General features: G+C 41.6%; 1 non-coding gene across 1 annotated transcript; it reads right to left on the bottom strand.

The window, feature by feature from the left end:
- Positions 1 to 1,279: 1,279 nt before the first annotated feature.
- On the bottom strand, positions 1,280 to 1,393 carry LOC140287003 (U5 spliceosomal RNA). Its single transcript, XR_011911389.1, has one exon. It is a non-coding gene; the product is annotated as a U5 spliceosomal RNA (small nuclear RNA).
- Between the last annotated feature and the right edge of the window lie 15,665 nt (positions 1,394 to 17,058).

Here is a 17,058-nt window from a genome sequence, read left to right as displayed (position 1 = left end):
TCTTACCCGCTTTTTACAAATTATAGTCGAACATTCACACCTACTTGCAGCTGAATACTTCCGCTCCACCTTTTAGGTATGTATGGTTGGCATTTGCACCTCTTTTTATACTGATTGCTGAAGATTAAGTTGTACTTTCTCAAACTACAACATTTTTTTATTTGTTGAAACTTGATTTGAAGTGGATAAATAAGGAGGACAAACAGTTTTAAGTCAGGCTGATAGAAGGTATTAATTTTATAGCAAAATCTGTACTTCGTCATATGTCGAGAGATGCTTATTGCTGAAGAAGTTCTTTCTCATTCTACAAAGTACAACGTTGTTTATCGTTGAAACTTGATTAGACATGAATAAATATGAAGGACAAAGCAGTCTTAACTTGGTTTGAGTTAAGGAATTCGTTTTATAGGAGAATCCGAATTCGTGCATAACTCATAAAATAGAGCTTATTTTCGGATTCCTGAAGAATGATTCGGGTTCTTTCTCATAATACAAAGTTTGTTGTTTATTGTTGAAACTTCATCAGAAGTGAAGAAATAAATGAATGCCTATCAACAAATTGACCTTCTGTTGACCTTCGGGGAGGTGAGTATCTTCACTAGACTCACCTGTCTGCTCTTCCTCCTCATTTAGCGTAGCTCCACCCTCTGCCTGTGAATTCTCACAGACTTCAACACTGAGTGGTGAGGCCTCTACAGGCCCCTCCCCTTTTTGCTCCTCACTTCCAATCCAAGCTTTTGGCGGGAAGTTTGAATTTATTGGGTCAACCTCTTCACTTTGTTCACCAACTGCCACCTTTGGTCCTTCTCTTTGTTGGCTTGACTGTGGCTTTACCGTCTTTAATTTGTTGGCAAAAGATTTAGGGCAATCTCTGAAGAGGTGATTTAATTCTCCACAGAGATTACATTTCCTGCCATTTGGACACTCTCCAAAAGTTTGCCCAATTTCTCTGCTCTTCCCACATAACACCTTGGTACAAGCCTCAACCAGGTGCCCATGCTCACCACACTTGCGGCAGAACTTGGGCTGCCCCTGGTAGTGGATGTAACCTCGGTTTTCAAGGTGGCCAGAGTGTCGCCCACCCGCTGCACTGAGCACTCTTCAGCCCTTTTAAATGGTATAACTTTGCACTCCCGCACGCTCCAGCAAGCACCATTCAAGCAACAACTTTGCACTCCAGCTTCGAACATCGGCACAGTCGCAACAAGTAAGGCGACTCTACTCAGAGAAGTCACTCTGCACAGTAAGAAGATTTCTTTTGCACAGACAGAAAGGGCTTCACCCGCAAAGGTAAAGCCTGCCAAAAATAGAAACAACTCATTAGTGCTGCTCTCCACAGAAATCTTTAGTAAAAGGCGAAAGACTTGTACGTTATGAAGAGAAACCAGAGTACGATTATCCGTCACTGCGGGAGCAGGGCATAAGGCTTGTTGGCATAGCCACCTTCCCCATGGTGAGCTTTGCTTGGTTGAGCCGCTTGCTCCCCCCCCCTTGCTCCTCGGCTGACCAAGTAGGAACAATCGGGCCCTATTCGATGGCTGCCTTGTCTTTTACTCTGTGCAAAAGACAAGGCAGCAACAAAAACACCACGAGAATCCCGTATTGAGGCTTTGTTCTGACCGCTCATTCGGTGTCGCGTTTCTTTCAAGCAATTCTCCCGGTTAGCCCACACTCGGCTCGCTCCCATAGCCGTGTTAAAGTCTACTTCGCATTCACTCTCTTTTCTCAGCAGACTCTTGGGATTTTATCTATAAAATGAATTCCTTCACTCAAACTATGTGAAAAATGCTTTGTCCTTAATATTTACCATGTCTAGAAAGATTTAAACAAAAAAAACAACGTTGTACTTTGCAGTAAAAGAAAGAGCAAATCTAAAGTTTCAGGAATCCGAGAATAAGCTTACTTTCATGAGTGCTTCACGATTTCGGATTTTGCTATCTAATGAATTCCTTCACTCAAACTAAATTAAAACTGCTAAACCGCTAATCTGTTATATGTAAGGCAGATGTCAAATTCACCGAAATAGGATCAAAGGGTATTCGGCCAATCGAGCTGTAGCAGCTTCGGTAAAAGAGTATAAGTTGAAGAGTTTGTGAATAAAGGTGTGCGCACACATAGTGTGCTGTACGAAAATAGGCAGGGAGCAATGCCGGCTGGGGTATATGTTCTTGTATGTTGTCTGACTGTTTGATTTGAATGTGTTGTGTAAGTGTCCTGTTGAATGTTACATGTTTGGGCTTTGACACGCTTCACTGTGGTTGTTAACTGTGTGGTGTGTCCTGAAATGTTATATGTTTGGGCTGTGTGACATGCTTAATGCTTGTCAGTAGCTACCCACTTATTCATATATAGCAACTGACAACATAAGAAGTCCGGACATACTTTGATAGTAGTTGTAGAAGTATCCTTATTGATAATAGATCACTAATTCATAGTGATAGAACAGTAGATGAACAGGTGCTTGCACATGTCTTACGAAAATAAAATGTGTGTATCATTGCTGACGGCAGAGCAATACTGCCAAACTTATGAGTTCTTGTGGCAAACTTGATTCAGTGTCTTGACGTGTATACGCTGTTTCGCTGACTTGATTGTCACAAGAAACAAAGTGTGTTTGATAAGATCCGACCATTTTATTACGGGAGGATCAGTATGTATGGATTCTGATGTGACTGATAAACCCAGTCGTATCTTAAGCATAATCTAATACGTGAGACAACGCCCTGGCACACGATAAAAAAAAAAAAAAGAGAGAGAGCGGTTTTGTGTCCCCACAGTCCATAATGTAGAAAAGAGAGAAAAAAGCCTTTCTGATTTGGTGTGTGTGCTCATAGTGCAGAGTGTAGAGAAAAGAAAGCCGTTTTGGTGTCACGGGTGTTGTGACTTACACACACACATTTCTAAATTGAGAAAGGAAATTATTTTAGAGGAAGCACTAGAGTTTAGATCCCACATTTGTTGATAGGCATTCATTTAATTTTTCTTCACTTCTGATGAAGTTTCAACAATAAACAACAAACTTTGTATTATGAGAAAGAACCAGACTCATTCTTCAGGAATCCGAAAATAAGCTCTATTTTATGAGTTATGCACGAATTCGGATTCTCCTATAAAACGAATTCATTAACTCAAACCAAGTTAAGACTGCTTTGTCCTTCATATTTATTCATGTCTAATCAAGTTTCAACGATAAACAACGTTGTACTTTGTAGAATGAGAAAGAACTTCTTCAGCAATAAGCATCTCTCGACATATGACGAAATACAGATTTTGCTATAAAATTAATACCTTCTATCAGCCTGACTTAAAACTGTTTGTCCTCCTTATTTATCCACTTCAAATCAAGTTTCAACAATTAAAAAAAAATTGTAGTTTGAGAAAGAACAACTTAATCTTCAGCAATCAGTATAAAAAGAGGTGCAAATGCCAACCAAACATACCTAAAAGGTGGAGCTGAAGTATTCAGCTGCAAGTAGGTGTGAATGTTCGACCATAATTTGTAAAAAGCGGGTAAGAAAAGGTTCGAATGCCCGACTATATATTAACAAAAGCGGGAGGAGAGGTCTTCGGATGAGAGTGGGTGAGAATTTCCAACCATAATCTATAAAATACGGTGAAAAAAAATATGTGAATGCCTCATAGAACACTAAAAGCGGAAGTGTTCGGCTGCAAGAAGGTGTGAATGTCCGACTATATTTGGTGAAAAGCAGGTGAAGCAAGGTCTGAATGCCCAACCTTACATCATCAAAAGCAGGAGTGCATGTGTTCGGCTACAAGAAGGTGTGAACGTCCAACCAAAGTTTGTAAAAAGCAGTTAAGAAAAGGTTCGAATATCCAACCATACATAATCAAAAGCGGGAGCAGAGCTGTTCGACTGCAAGTAGGTGTGAATGTCAGATCATAATTTGCAAAAAGCTGATGAGAAAGGGTGAGAATGCCCGACTATACACCATCAAATGCGGTAGCGGAGTTGTTCGGCTGTGAGTAGGTGTGAATCTCCAACCATAATTGCTGAAAAATGTGTTAGAAAAGGTAAAAATGCCGGTCCATACATAATCAAAATCGGGAGAGGTGGTGTTCAGTTGCAAGAAGGTCTAAATGTCCATCAATAATTGCTAGAAAACATGAAAGAAATTTTTCGAAAATCAAACCACACATGATCATAAGTGGGAGCGGAGTTGTTCGGCTGTGAGTAGGTGTGAATGTCCGACCATAATTGCTGAAAAATGTGTTAGAAAAGGTAAGAATGCCGGTCCATACATCATCAAAAGCGAGAGAGGTTGTGTTCGGCTGCAAGTAGGTGTGAATGTCCAGCCATAATTACTCACAAACGGGTAAGAAAAGGTACTATTGCCAGACCATATATGATCAAAACAGGGAGCGGAGGTGGTTCAGCTGCAAGAAGGTTTGAATGTCCGACTAAAGTTCAAATATATTAACAAAAGCGGGAGGAGAGGTCTTCGGATGAGAGTGGTTGAAAATTTCCAACCATAATGTATAAAATGCGGTGAAAAAAAGGTGTGATAGAACACTAAAAGGTGGAGCGGAAGTGTTCGGCTGCAAGAAGGTGTGAATGTCCGACTATATTTGGTGAAAAGCAGGTGAAGCAAGGTCTGAATGCCCAACCTTACATCATCAAAAGCGAGAAAAGAGGTGTTTGGCTGCAAGAAGGCCATAGTTTGCCAAAAGCGGGTAAGGTGCGAATGTCCGACTAAATATCAACAAAATTTGGGGCGGAGGTCTTCGGATGCAAGTGGGTGTGAATGTCCGACTATATTTGGTGAAAAGCAGGTGAAGCAAGGTCTGAATGCCCAACCTTACATCATCAAAAGCGAGATCAGAGGTTTTTGGCTGCAAGAAGGCCATAGTTTGCCAAAAGCGGGTAAGGTGCGAATGACCGACTAAATATCAACAAAAGTGGGGGCGGAGGTCTTCGGATGCAAGTGGGTGTGAATATCCCACCATACAAGTATGGTGGAGAGGAAGCTGTGAATGGCCGACCATAGTAAAAGGCGGGTGAGAGAAGGTGCGAATGTCAAACCATACATAATCAAAACAGGGAGCGGAGGTGTTCTGCTGTAAGAAGGTGTGAATGTCCGACCATAGTTGGTAAAAAGCGGGTAAGAAAAGGTTAAAATACCCGACTGTACACAATCAATAGCGGGAGCGGAGTTGTTCGGCTACTAAAAGGTGTGAAAGTCCGACCATGGTTTGTAAAAACCGGGGAAGAAAAGGCTCGAAAGCCCGACTATACACCATCAAAAGTGGGAGCGGAGGTGTTCAGCTGCAAGACGGTCTGAATGTCCATCAATAATTGCTAGAAAACATGAAAGAAAATTTTCGAATATCAAACTGCACATGATCATAAGCGGGAGAGGAGGTGTTCAGCTGCAAGAAGGTGTGAATGTCTACCCATAATTACTGAAAAATGGGTAAGAAAAGGTGCGAATGCCCAACCATACATCATCAAAATAGGGAGCGGAGGTGTTCCGCTGTAAGACGGTGTGAATGTCCGACCATAGATGGTAAAAAGCGGCTAAGAAAAGGTTAAATTACCCGACTGTACACAATCAAAAGAGGGAGCGGAGTTGTTCAGCTAAGAGAAGGTGTGAAAGTCCGACCTTGGTTTGTAAAAAGCGGGTAAGAAAAGGTTCGTATGCCCGAATATACACCATCAAAAGCGGAAGCGGAGTTGTTCGGCTGTGAGTAGGTGTGAATCTCCAACCATAATTGCTGAAAAATGTGTTAGAAAAGGTAAAAATGCCGGTCCATACATAATCAAAATCGGGAGAGGTGGTGTTCAGCTGCAAGAAGGTCTAAATGTCCATCAATAATTGCTAGAAAACATGAAAGAAAATTTTCGAAAATCAAACCACACATGATCATAAGTGGGAGAGGAGGTGTTCAGCTGCAAGAAGGTGTGAATGTCCACCCATAATACCTGAAAAATGGGTAAAAAAAAGGTGCGAATGCCCAACCATACATCATCAAAAGCAGGAGTGCATGTGTTCGGCTACAAGAAGGTGTGAACGTCCAACCAAAGTTTGTAAAAAGCAGTTAAGAAAAGGTTCGAATATCCAACCATACATAATCAAAAGCGGGTGCAGAGCTGTTCGACTGCAAGTAGGTGTGAATGTCAGATCATAATTTGCAAAAAGCTGATGAGAAAGGGTGAGAATGCCCGACTATACACCATTAAATGCGGTAGCGGAGTTGTTCGGCTGTGAGTAGGTGTGAATCTCCAACCATAATTGCTGAAAAATGTGTTAGAAAAGGTAAAAATGCCGGTCCATACATAATCAAAATCGGGAGAGGTGGTGTTCAGCTGCAAGAAGGTCTAAATGTCCATCAATAATTAATAGAAAACATGAAAGAAAATTTTCGAAAATCAAACCACACATGATCATAAGTGGGAGAGGAGGTGTTCAGCTGCAAGAAGGTGTGAATGTCCACCCATAATACCTGAAAAATGGGTAAAAAAAAAGGTGCGAATGCCCAACCATACATCATCAAAAGCAGGAGTGCATGTGTTCGGCTACAAGAAGGTGTGAACGTCCAACCAAAGTTTGTAAAAAGCAGTTAAGAAAAGGTTCGAATATCCAACCATACATAATCAAAAGCGGGAGAAGAGCTTTTCGACTGCAAGTAGGTGTGAATGTCAGATCATAATTTGCAAAAAGCTGATGAGAAAGGGTGAGAATGCCCGACTATACACCATCAAATGCGGGAGCGGAGTTGTTTGGCTGTGAGTAGGTGTGAATCTCCGACCATAATTGCTGAAAAATGTGTTAGAAAAGGTAAGAATGCCGGTCCATACATCATCAAAAACGAGAGAGGTTGTGTTCGGCTGCAAGTAGGTGTGAATGTCCAGCCATAATTACTCACAAACGGGTAAGAAAAGGTACTATTGCCTGACCATATATGATCAAAACAGGGAGCGGAGGTGGTTCAGCTGCAAGAAGGTTTGAATGTCCGACTAAAGTTCAAATATATTAACAAAAGCGGGAGGAGAGGTCTTCGGATGAGAGTGGTTGAAAATTTCCAACCATAATGTATAAAATGCAGTGAAAAAAAGGTGTGATAGAACACTAAAAGGTGGAGCGGAAGTGTTCGGCTGCAAGAAGGTGTGAATGTCCGACTATATTTGGTGAAAAGCAGGTGAAGCAAGGTCTGAATTCCCAACCTTACATCATCAAAAGCGAGATCAGAGGTGTTTGGCTGCAAGAAGGCCATAGTTTGCCAAAAGCGGGTAAGGTGCGAATGTCCGACTAAATATCAACAAAATTTGGGGCGGAGGTCTTCGGATGCAAGTGGGTGTGAATGTCCGACTATATTTGGTGAAAAGCAGGTGAAGCAAGGTCTGAATGCCCAACCTTACATCATCAAAAGCGAGATCAGAGGTGTTTGGCTGCAAGAAGGCCATAGTTTGCCAAAAGCGGGTAAGGTGCGAATGACCGACTAAATATCAACAAAAGTGGGGGCGGAGGTCTTCGGATGCAGGTGGGTGTGAATATCCCACCATACAAGTATGGTGGAGAGGAAGCTGTGAATGGCCGACCATAGTAAAAGGCGGGTGAGAGAAGGTGCGAATGTCAAACCATACATAATCAAAACAGGGAGCGGAGGTGTTCTGCTGTAAGTAGGTGTGAATGTCCAACCATAGTTGGTAAAAAGCGGGTAAGAAAAGGTTAAAATACCCGACTGTACACAATCAATAGCGGGAGCGGATGTGTTCGGCTACTAAAAGGTGTGAAAGTCCGACCATGGTTTGTAAAAAGCGGGTAAGAAAAGGTGCGAATGCCTGACAATGTATGATCAAAAGAGAGAGTGGAGGTTTTCGGCTGCAAGAAGGTCTGAATGTCCAACCATAATTTGTAAAAACCGGGGAAGAAAAGGCTCGAAAGCCCGACTATACAGCATCAAAAGTGGGAGCGGAGGTGTTCAGCTGCAAGACGGTCTGACTGTCCATCAATAATTGCTAGAAAATGTGAAAGAAAATTTTCGAATATCAAACTGCACATGATCATAAGCGGGAGAGGAGGATTTCAGCTGCAAGAAGGTGTGAATGTCCGACCATAGATGGTAAAAAGCGGGAAAGAAAAGGTTAAATTACCCGACTGTACACAATCAAAAGAGGGAGCGGAGTTGTTCAGCTAAGAGAAGGTGTGAAAGTCCGACCTTGGTTTGTAAAAAGCGGGTAAGAAAAGGTTCATATGCCCGAATATACACCATCAAAAGCGGAAGCAGAGGTGTTCGGCTGCAAGATATTGTGAACGTCCGACCAAAGTTTGTAAAAAGCAGTTAAGAAAAGGTTCGAATATCTAACCATACATAATCAAAAGCGGGAGCAGAGCTGTTCGACTGCAAGTAGGTGTGAATGTCAGATCATAATTTGCAAAAAGCTGATGAGAAAGGGTCAGAATGCCCGACTATACACCATCAAATGCGGTAGCGGAGTTGTTCGGCTGTGAGTAGGTGTGAATCTCCAACCATAATTGCTGAAAAATGTGTTAGAAAAGGTAAAAATGCCGGTCCATACATCATCAAAATCGGGAGAGGTGGTGTTCAGCTGCAAGAAGGTCTAAATGTCCATCAATAATTGCTAGAAAACATGAAAGAAAATTTTCGAAAATCAAACCACACATGATCATAAGTGGGAGAGGAGGTGTTCAGCTGCAAGACGGTGTGAATGTCCACCCATAATACCTGAAAAATGGGTAAAAAAAAGGTGCGAATGCCCAACCATACATCATCAAAAGCAGGAGTGCATGTGTTCGGCTACAAGAAGGTGTGAACGTCCAACCAAAGTTTGTAAAAAGCAGTTAAGAAAAGGTTCGAATATTATACCAAACATAATCAAAAGCAGGAGCAGAGCTGTTCGACTGCAAGTAGGTGTGAATGTCAGATCATAATTTGCAAAAAGCTGATGAGAAAGGGTGAGAATGCCCGACTATACACCATCAAATGCGGGAGCGGAGTTGTTCGGCTGTGAGTAGGTGTGAATCTCCGACCATAATTGCTGAAAAATGTGTTAGAAAAGGTAAGAATGCCGGTCCATACATCATCAAAAGCGAGAGAGGTTGTGTTCGGCTGCAAGTAGGTGTGACGGTTCGACTAAAGTTTGTAAAAAGTGGGTAAGACAAGGTGCGAATGCCTGACAATGTATGATCAAAAGCGGGAGCGGAGGTGTTCAGCTGCAAGAAGGTCTACATGTCCATCAATAATTGCTAGAAAACATGAAAGAAACTTTTCGAAAATCAAACCGCACATGATCATAAGTGGGATAGGAGGTGTTCAGCTGCATGGTGTGAATGTCCACCCATAATTCCTGAAAAATGGGCAAAAAAAAGGTGTGAATGCCCAACCATACATCATCAAAAGCAGGAGTGGAAGTGTTTGGCTACAAGAAGGTGTGAACGTCCAACCAAAATATGTAAAAAGAAGTTAAGAAAAGGTTCGAATATCCAACCAAACATAATCAAAAGCGGGAGCAGAGCTGTTCGACTGCAAGTAGGTGTGAATGTCAGATCATAATTTGCAAAAAGCTGATGAGAAAGGGTGAGAATGCCCGACTATACACCATCAAATGCGGTAGCGGAGTTGTTCGGCTGTGAGTAGGTGTGAATCTCCAACCATAATTGCTGAAAAATGTGTTAGAAAAGGTAAAAATGCCGGTCCATACATCATCAAAAGCGAGAGGGGTTGTGTTCGGCTGCAAGTAGGTGTGAATGTCCAGCCATAATTACTCACAAACGGGTAAGAAAAGGTAGTATTGCCAGACCATATATGATCAAAACAGGGAGCGGAGGTGGTTCAGCTGCAAGAAGGTTTGAATGTCCGACTAAAGTTCAAATATATTAAAGAAAGCGGGAGGAGAGGTCTTCGGATGAGAGTGGTTGAAAATTTCCGACCATAATGTATAAAATGCGGTGAAAAAAAGGTGTGATAGAACACTAAAAGGTGGAGCGGAAGTGTTCGGCTGCAAGAAGGTGTGAATGTCCGACTATATTTGGTGAAAAGCAGGTGAAGCAAGGTCTGAATGCCAAACCTTACATCATCAAATGCGAGATCAGAGGTGTTTGGCTGCAAGAAGGCCATAGTTTGCCAAAAGCGGGTAAGGTGCGAAATTTGGGGCAGAGGTCTTCGGATGCAAGTGGGTGTGAATATCCAACCATACAAGTATGGTGGAGAGGAAGCTGTGAATAGCCTACCATAGTTGGTAAAAAGCGGGTAAGAAAAGGTTAAAATACCCGACTGTACACAATCAATAGCGGGAGCGGATGTGTTCGGCTACAAGAAGGTGTGAAAGTCCGACCATGGTTTGTAAAAAGCGGGTAAGAAAAGGTGCGAATGTCCGACAATGTATGATCAAAAGAGAGAGCGGAGGTTTTCGGATACAAGAAGGTTTGAATGTCCCACCATAGTTTGTAAAAAGCGGATAAGAAAAGGTTTGAATGCCCGACTATACACCATCAAAAGCGGGAGCAGAGGTGTTCCGCTGTAAGACGGTGTGAATGTCCGACCATAGTTGGCAAAAAGCGGGTAAGAAAAGGTTAAAATACCCGACTGTACACAATCAATAGCAGGAGCGGAGTTGTTCGGCTACAAGAAGGTGTGAAAGTCCGACCATGGTTTGTAAAAACCGGGAAGAAAAGGCTCGAAAGCCCGACTATACACCATCAAAAGAGGGAGCGGAGGTGTTCGGCTGCAAGTAGGTGTGAATGTCCATTAATAATTGCTTTAAAACATGAAAGAAAATTTTCGAATATCAAACCTTACATGATCATTAGCGGGAGAGGAGGTGTTCAGCTGCAAGAAGATGTGAATATCCACCTATAATTACTGAAAAATGGGTAGGAAAAGATGCGAATGTCCAACCATAAATCATCAAAAGCAGGAGTGGAGTTGTTCAGCTACAAGAAGGTATGAAAGTCCAACCATGGTTTGTAAAAAGCGGGTAAGAGAAGGTTCGAATACCCGAATATATACCATCAAAAGCGGAAGCGGGGGTGTTCAGCTGCAAGAAGGTGTGAACGTCCGACCAAAGTTTGTAAAAAGCAGTTAAGAAAAGGTTTGAATATCCAACCGAACATAATCAAAAGCGGGAGCAGAGCTGTTCGACTGCAAGTAGGTGTAAATGTCAGATCATAATTGCTGAAAAATGTGATAGAAAAGACTAGAATAACGGACAATACATCATCAAAAGCGGGAGAGGTGGTTTTTCGGCTGCAAGTAGGTGTGAATGTCCAGCCATAATTACTCACAAACGGGGGAAGAAAAGGTAGTATTTCCAGACCACACATGATCAAAACAGGGAATGGAGGTGGTTCAGCTGCAAGGTGTGAATGTCTGACTAAAGTTTGTAAAAACCTTGTAAGACAAGGGGCGAATGCCCGACAATGTATGATCAAAAGAGGGAACGGAGGTTTTCGGCTGCAAGGTCTGAATGTCCAACCATAATTTGTAAAAATCGGGGAAGAAAAGGCTCGAAAGCCCGACTATACACCATCAAAAGAGGGAGCAGAGGTGTTCAGGTGCAAGAAGGTCTGAATGTCCGACCAATAATTACTGAAAAATGGGTAAGAAAAGGTGCGAATGCCAAATCATACATCATCAAAAGCAGGAGCGGATGTGTTCGGCTACAAGAAGGTTTGAATGTCCACCCATAGTAAGTAATAGGTGGGTAAGAAAAGGCTCGAATGCCCGACTTTACACCATCAAAAGCGGAAGCGGAGGTGTTCTGCTGGAAGACGGTGTGAACGTCCGACCAAAGTTTGTAAAAAGCAGTTAAGAAAATGTTCGAATATCCAACCAAACATAATCAAAAGCGGGAGCAGAGCTGCTCGACTTCAAGTAGGTGTGAATATCAGATCATAATTTGCAAAAAGCTGATGAGAAAGGGTGAGAATGCCCGACTATACACTATCAAATGTGGGAGCGGAGGTGTTCGTCTGTGAGTAGGTGTGAATGTCCGACCATAATTGCTGAAAAATGTGTTAGAAAAGGTAAGAAGGCCGGACCATATATCATCAAAAGCGGGAGAGGTTGTGTTCGGCTGCAAGAAGGTGTGAATGTCCAGCCAAATATTACTCACAAACGGGTAAGAAAAGGTACTATTGCCAGACCATATATGATCAAAACAGGGAGCGGAGGTGGTTCAGCTGCAAGAAGGTTTGAATGTCCGACTAAAGTTTGTAAAAAGCGGGTAAGACAAGGTGTGAATGCCCGACAATGTATGATCAAAAGAGGAGCGGAGGTTTTCGGCTGCAAGAAGGTCTGAATGTCCACCCATAATTACTGAAAAACGGGTAAGAAAAGGTGCGAAAGCCCAACCGCACATGATCATAAGTGGATGAGAAGGTGTTCGACTGCAACTAGGTTTTAATGTAATCAATGTCTAGATAGATTTCAACAAAAAACAACGTTGTACTTTGCAGTAAAAGAAAGTGCACATCAAAAGTTTTAGGAATCCGAGAATAAGCTTATTTTCATGAGTTCTGCACGATTTCGGATTTTATGTATAAAATGAATTTCTTCACGCAAACTAAGTTAACACTGCTTTGTCCTTCATATGTACCCATTTCTACATATATTTCAAGCATAAACTTCCTCATATTACCCTGAATGAGAAAGAGCCACACTTGTGATTAAGCCATACCTCCCTTTTGAGGAGTTCTGCATGATTTGGGATTTTATCTATAAAATTAATTCCTTCACTCAAACTATGTTAAAACGGCTTTTACCTTCATATATATCAATGTCTCGATAGATTTAAACAAAAAAAAAAACAACGTTGTACTTTGCAATAAAAGAAAGAGCAAATCAAAAGTTTTAGAAATCCGAGAATAAGCTTATTTTCATGAGTTCTGCACGATTTCGGATTTTATGTATAAAATTAATTCATTCACTCAAACCAAGTTAAAACTGCTTTTTCCTTCATATTTATCAATGTCTAGATCGACTTCAACAAAGAACAACATTGTATTTTGCAGTAGAAGAAAGAGCAAAACTGAAGGATCAGGAATCCGAGAATAAGCTTCTTTTCATACGTTCTGCATGATTTGGGATTTTATGTATAAAATGAATTCCTTCACTCAAACTAAGTTAACACTGCTTTGTCCTTCATATGTACCCATTTCTACATATATTTCAAGCATAAACTTCCTCATACTACCCTGAATGAGAAAGAACCACACTTGTGATTAAGCCATACGCCCCTTTTGAGGAGTTCTGCATGATTTGGGATTTTATCTATAAAATCAATTCCTTCACTCAAACTATGTTAAAACGGCTTTTACCTTCATATTTATCAATGTCTCGATAGATTTAAACAAAAAAAACAACGTTGTACTTTGCAGTAAAAGAAAGAGCTAATCAAAAGTTTTAGGAATCCGAGAATAAGCTTATTTATATGAGTTCTGCACGATTTCGGATTTTATGTATAAAATGAATTAATTCACTCAAACCAAGTTAAAACTGCTTTTTCCTTCATATTTATCAATGTCTAGATCGACTTCAACAAAGAACAACATTGTATTTTGCAGTAGAAGAAAGAGCAACACTGAAAGATCAGGAATCCGAGAATAAGCTTATTTTCTTATGGGCAAGTGGGAACTGCTTTGTCCTTCATATTTATCAATGTGTAGATGGATTTCAACTTCTTCTACTGCAAAGTCCAATGTTTTTCTTTGTTGAAGTCGATCTAGACATTGATGAATATGGAAGGACAAAGCAGTTTTAACTTGGTTTGAGCAAAGCAATTCATTTTATAGCAAAATCCGAAATCGTGCAGAACTCATGAAAGCAGGCTTATACTCGGATTCCTGAAACTAGATTTGCTCTTTCTTTTACTGCAAAGTACAACGTTGTTTTTTTGTTTAAATATTTCTAGACATGGTAAATATGAAGGACAAATCAGTTTTAACATAGTTTGAGTGAAGTAATGCATTTTATAAGCAAAATCCCAAATCATGCAGAACTCACGAAATGCTTTTTCTCGCTTTTCACTGCTTTTTACAAACTTTGGTCGGACGTTCACACCTTCTTGCATCCGAACACCTCCGCTTCCGCTTTTGATGATGTATATTCGGGCATTTGAACCTTTTTTTACCCGCTTTTTACAAACCATTGTCGGACTTTCACACCTTCTTGCAGCCGAACACCACCTCTCCCGCTTTTGATGATGTATGGTCCAGTATTCTTACCTTTTCTAACACATTTTTCAGCAATTATGGTCGGACATTCACATCTACTCACAGCTGGACACCTCCGCTCCCGCTTTTGATCATACAATGTCGGGACATCGCTCCTTGTCTTACCAGCTTTTTACAAACTTTAGTCGAACATTCACACCTTCTTGCAGCTGAACACCTCCGCTCCCGCTTTTGATGATGTATAGTCGGGCTTTCGAGCCTTTTCTTACCCGGTTTTTACAAATTATGGTTGGACATTCAGACCTTGCAGCCGAACACCTCCGCTCTCTCTTTTGATCATACATTGTTGGGCATTCGCACCTTGTCTTACCCGCTTTTTACAAACTATAGTCAGACATTAACACCTTGCAGCTGAACCTCCGCTCCCTGTTTTGATCATGTATGGTCTGGCAATACTACCTTTTCTTCCCCCGTTTGTGAGTAATTATGGCTGGACATTCACACCTACTTGCAGTCGATCAGCTCTGCTCCCGCTTTTGATTATGTTTGGTTGGATATTCGAACCTTTTCTTAACTGCTTTTTACAAACCATGGTCGGACTTTCACACCTTCTTGTAGCCGAACAACTCCACTCCCGCTATTGATTGTGTACAGTCGGGTATTTTAACCTTTTCTTACCCGCTTTTTACCAACTATGGTCGGACATTCACACCGTCTTACAGCGGAACACCTCCGCTCCCGCTTTTTATGGTGTATAGTCGGGCATTCGAACCTTTTCTTACCCGCTATTTACAAACTATGGTAGGACATTCAAACCTTCGTGTATCCGAAAACCTCCGCTCTCTCTTTTGATCATACATTGTCGGACATTCGCACCTTTTCTTACCCGCTTTTTACAAAACATGGTCGGACTGTCACACCTTCTTGTAGCCGAACACATCCGCTCCCGCTATTGATTGTGTACAGTCGGGTATTTTAACCTTTTCTTACCCGCTTTTTACCAAGTATGGTCGGACATTCACACCTTCGTACAGCGGAACACCTCCGCTCCCTCTTTTGATGGTGTATGTTCGGGCATTCAAACCTTTTCTTACCCGCTTTTTCCAAACTATGGTCAGCTATTCACAGCTTCCTCTCCACCATACTTGTATGGTGGGATATTCACACCCACTTGCATCCGAAAACCTCCGCCCCAAATTTTGTTGATATTCAGTCGGACATTCGCACCTTACCCGCTTTTGGCAAACTATGGCCTTCTTGCATTCTAACAACTCTGATCTTGCTTTTGATGATGTAAGGTTGGGCATTCAGACCTTGCTTCACCTGCTTTTCACCAAATATAGTCGGACATTCACACCTTCTTGCAGCCGAACACTTCCGCTCCACCTTTTAGTGTTCTATCACACCTTTTTTTTCACCGCATTTTATACATTATGGTTGGAAATTTTCAACCACTTTCATCCGAAGACCTCTCCTCCCGCTTTTGTTAATATATTTGAACTTTAGTTTGACATTCAAACCTTCTTGCAGCTTAACCACCTCCGCTCCCTGTTTTGATCATATATGGTCTGGCAATACTACCTTTTCTTACCCGTTTGTGAGTAATTATGGCTGGACATTCACACCTACTTGCAGCCGAACACAACCTCTCTCGCTTTTGATGATGTATGGACCGGCATTTTTACCTTTTCTAACACATTTTTCAGCAATTATGGTCGGAGATTCACACCTACTCACAGCCGAACAACTCCGCTCCCGCATTTGATGATGTATAGTCGGGCATTCTCACCCTTTTTCATCAGCTTTTTGCAAATTATGATCTGACATTCACACCTACTTGCAGTCGAACAGCTCTGCTCCCGCTTTTGATTATGTTTGGTTGGATATTCGAACCTTTTCTTAACTTCTTTTTACATATTTTGGTTGGACGTTCACACCTTCTTGTAGCCAAACACTTCCACTCCTGCTTTTGATGATGTATGGTTGGGCATTCACACCTTTTTTTTGCCCATTTTTCAGGAATTATGGGTGGACATTCACACCTTGCAGCTGAACACCTCCTATCCCACTTATGATCATGTGCGGTTTGATTTTCGAAAAGTTTCTTTCATGTTTTCTAGCAATTATTGATGGACATGTAGACCTTCTTGCAGCTGAACACCTCCGCTCCCGCTTTTGATCATACATTGTCAGGCATTCGCACCTTGTCTTACCCACTTTTTACAAACTTTAGTCGAACAGTCACACCTTTTTGCAGCCGAACACCACCTCTACCGCTTTTGATGATGTATGGTCCAGCATTCTTACCTTTTCCAACACATTCTTCAGCAATTATGGTCGGATATTCACACCTACTCAGAGCCGAACACCTCCGCTCCCGCAGTTGATGGTCTATAGTCGGGCATTCTACAGCGGAAAAGACTCATTCTTATGTTTGGTTAGATATTCAAACCTTTTCTTAACTGCTTTTTACAAACTTTGGTCGGACGTTCACAGTATCTTGCAGCCGAACACCTCCGCTTCCGCTTTTGATGGTGTATATTCGGGCATACGAACCTTTTCTTACCCACTTTTTACAAACCAAGGTCGGACTTTCACACCTTCTCTTAGCTGAACAACTCCGCTCCCTCTTTTGATTGTGTACAGTCGGGTAATTTAACCTTTTCTTACCCGCTTTTTACCATCTATGGTCGGACATTCACACCGTCTTACAGCGGAACAACTCCGCTCCCTCTTTTGATGATGTATGGTTAGGCATTCGCACCTTTTCTTACCCATTTTTCAGTAATTATGGGTAGACATTCACACCTTCTTGCAGCTGAAATCCTCCTCTCCTGCTTATGATCATGTGCAGTTTGATATTTGAAAATTTTCTTTCATGTTTTCTAGCAATTATTGATGGACA

Source organism: Leuresthes tenuis, unplaced genomic scaffold, assembly GCF_036924035.1.
Source record: "Leuresthes tenuis unplaced genomic scaffold, fLeuTen1.0.hap1 SCAF_103, whole genome shotgun sequence".
Taxonomy (NCBI): Eukaryota; Metazoa; Chordata; class Actinopteri; order Atheriniformes; family Atherinopsidae; genus Leuresthes; species Leuresthes tenuis.
Note: the sequence above shows the minus strand (reverse complement) of the source record. Positions and strands in the feature narration are given on the sequence as shown.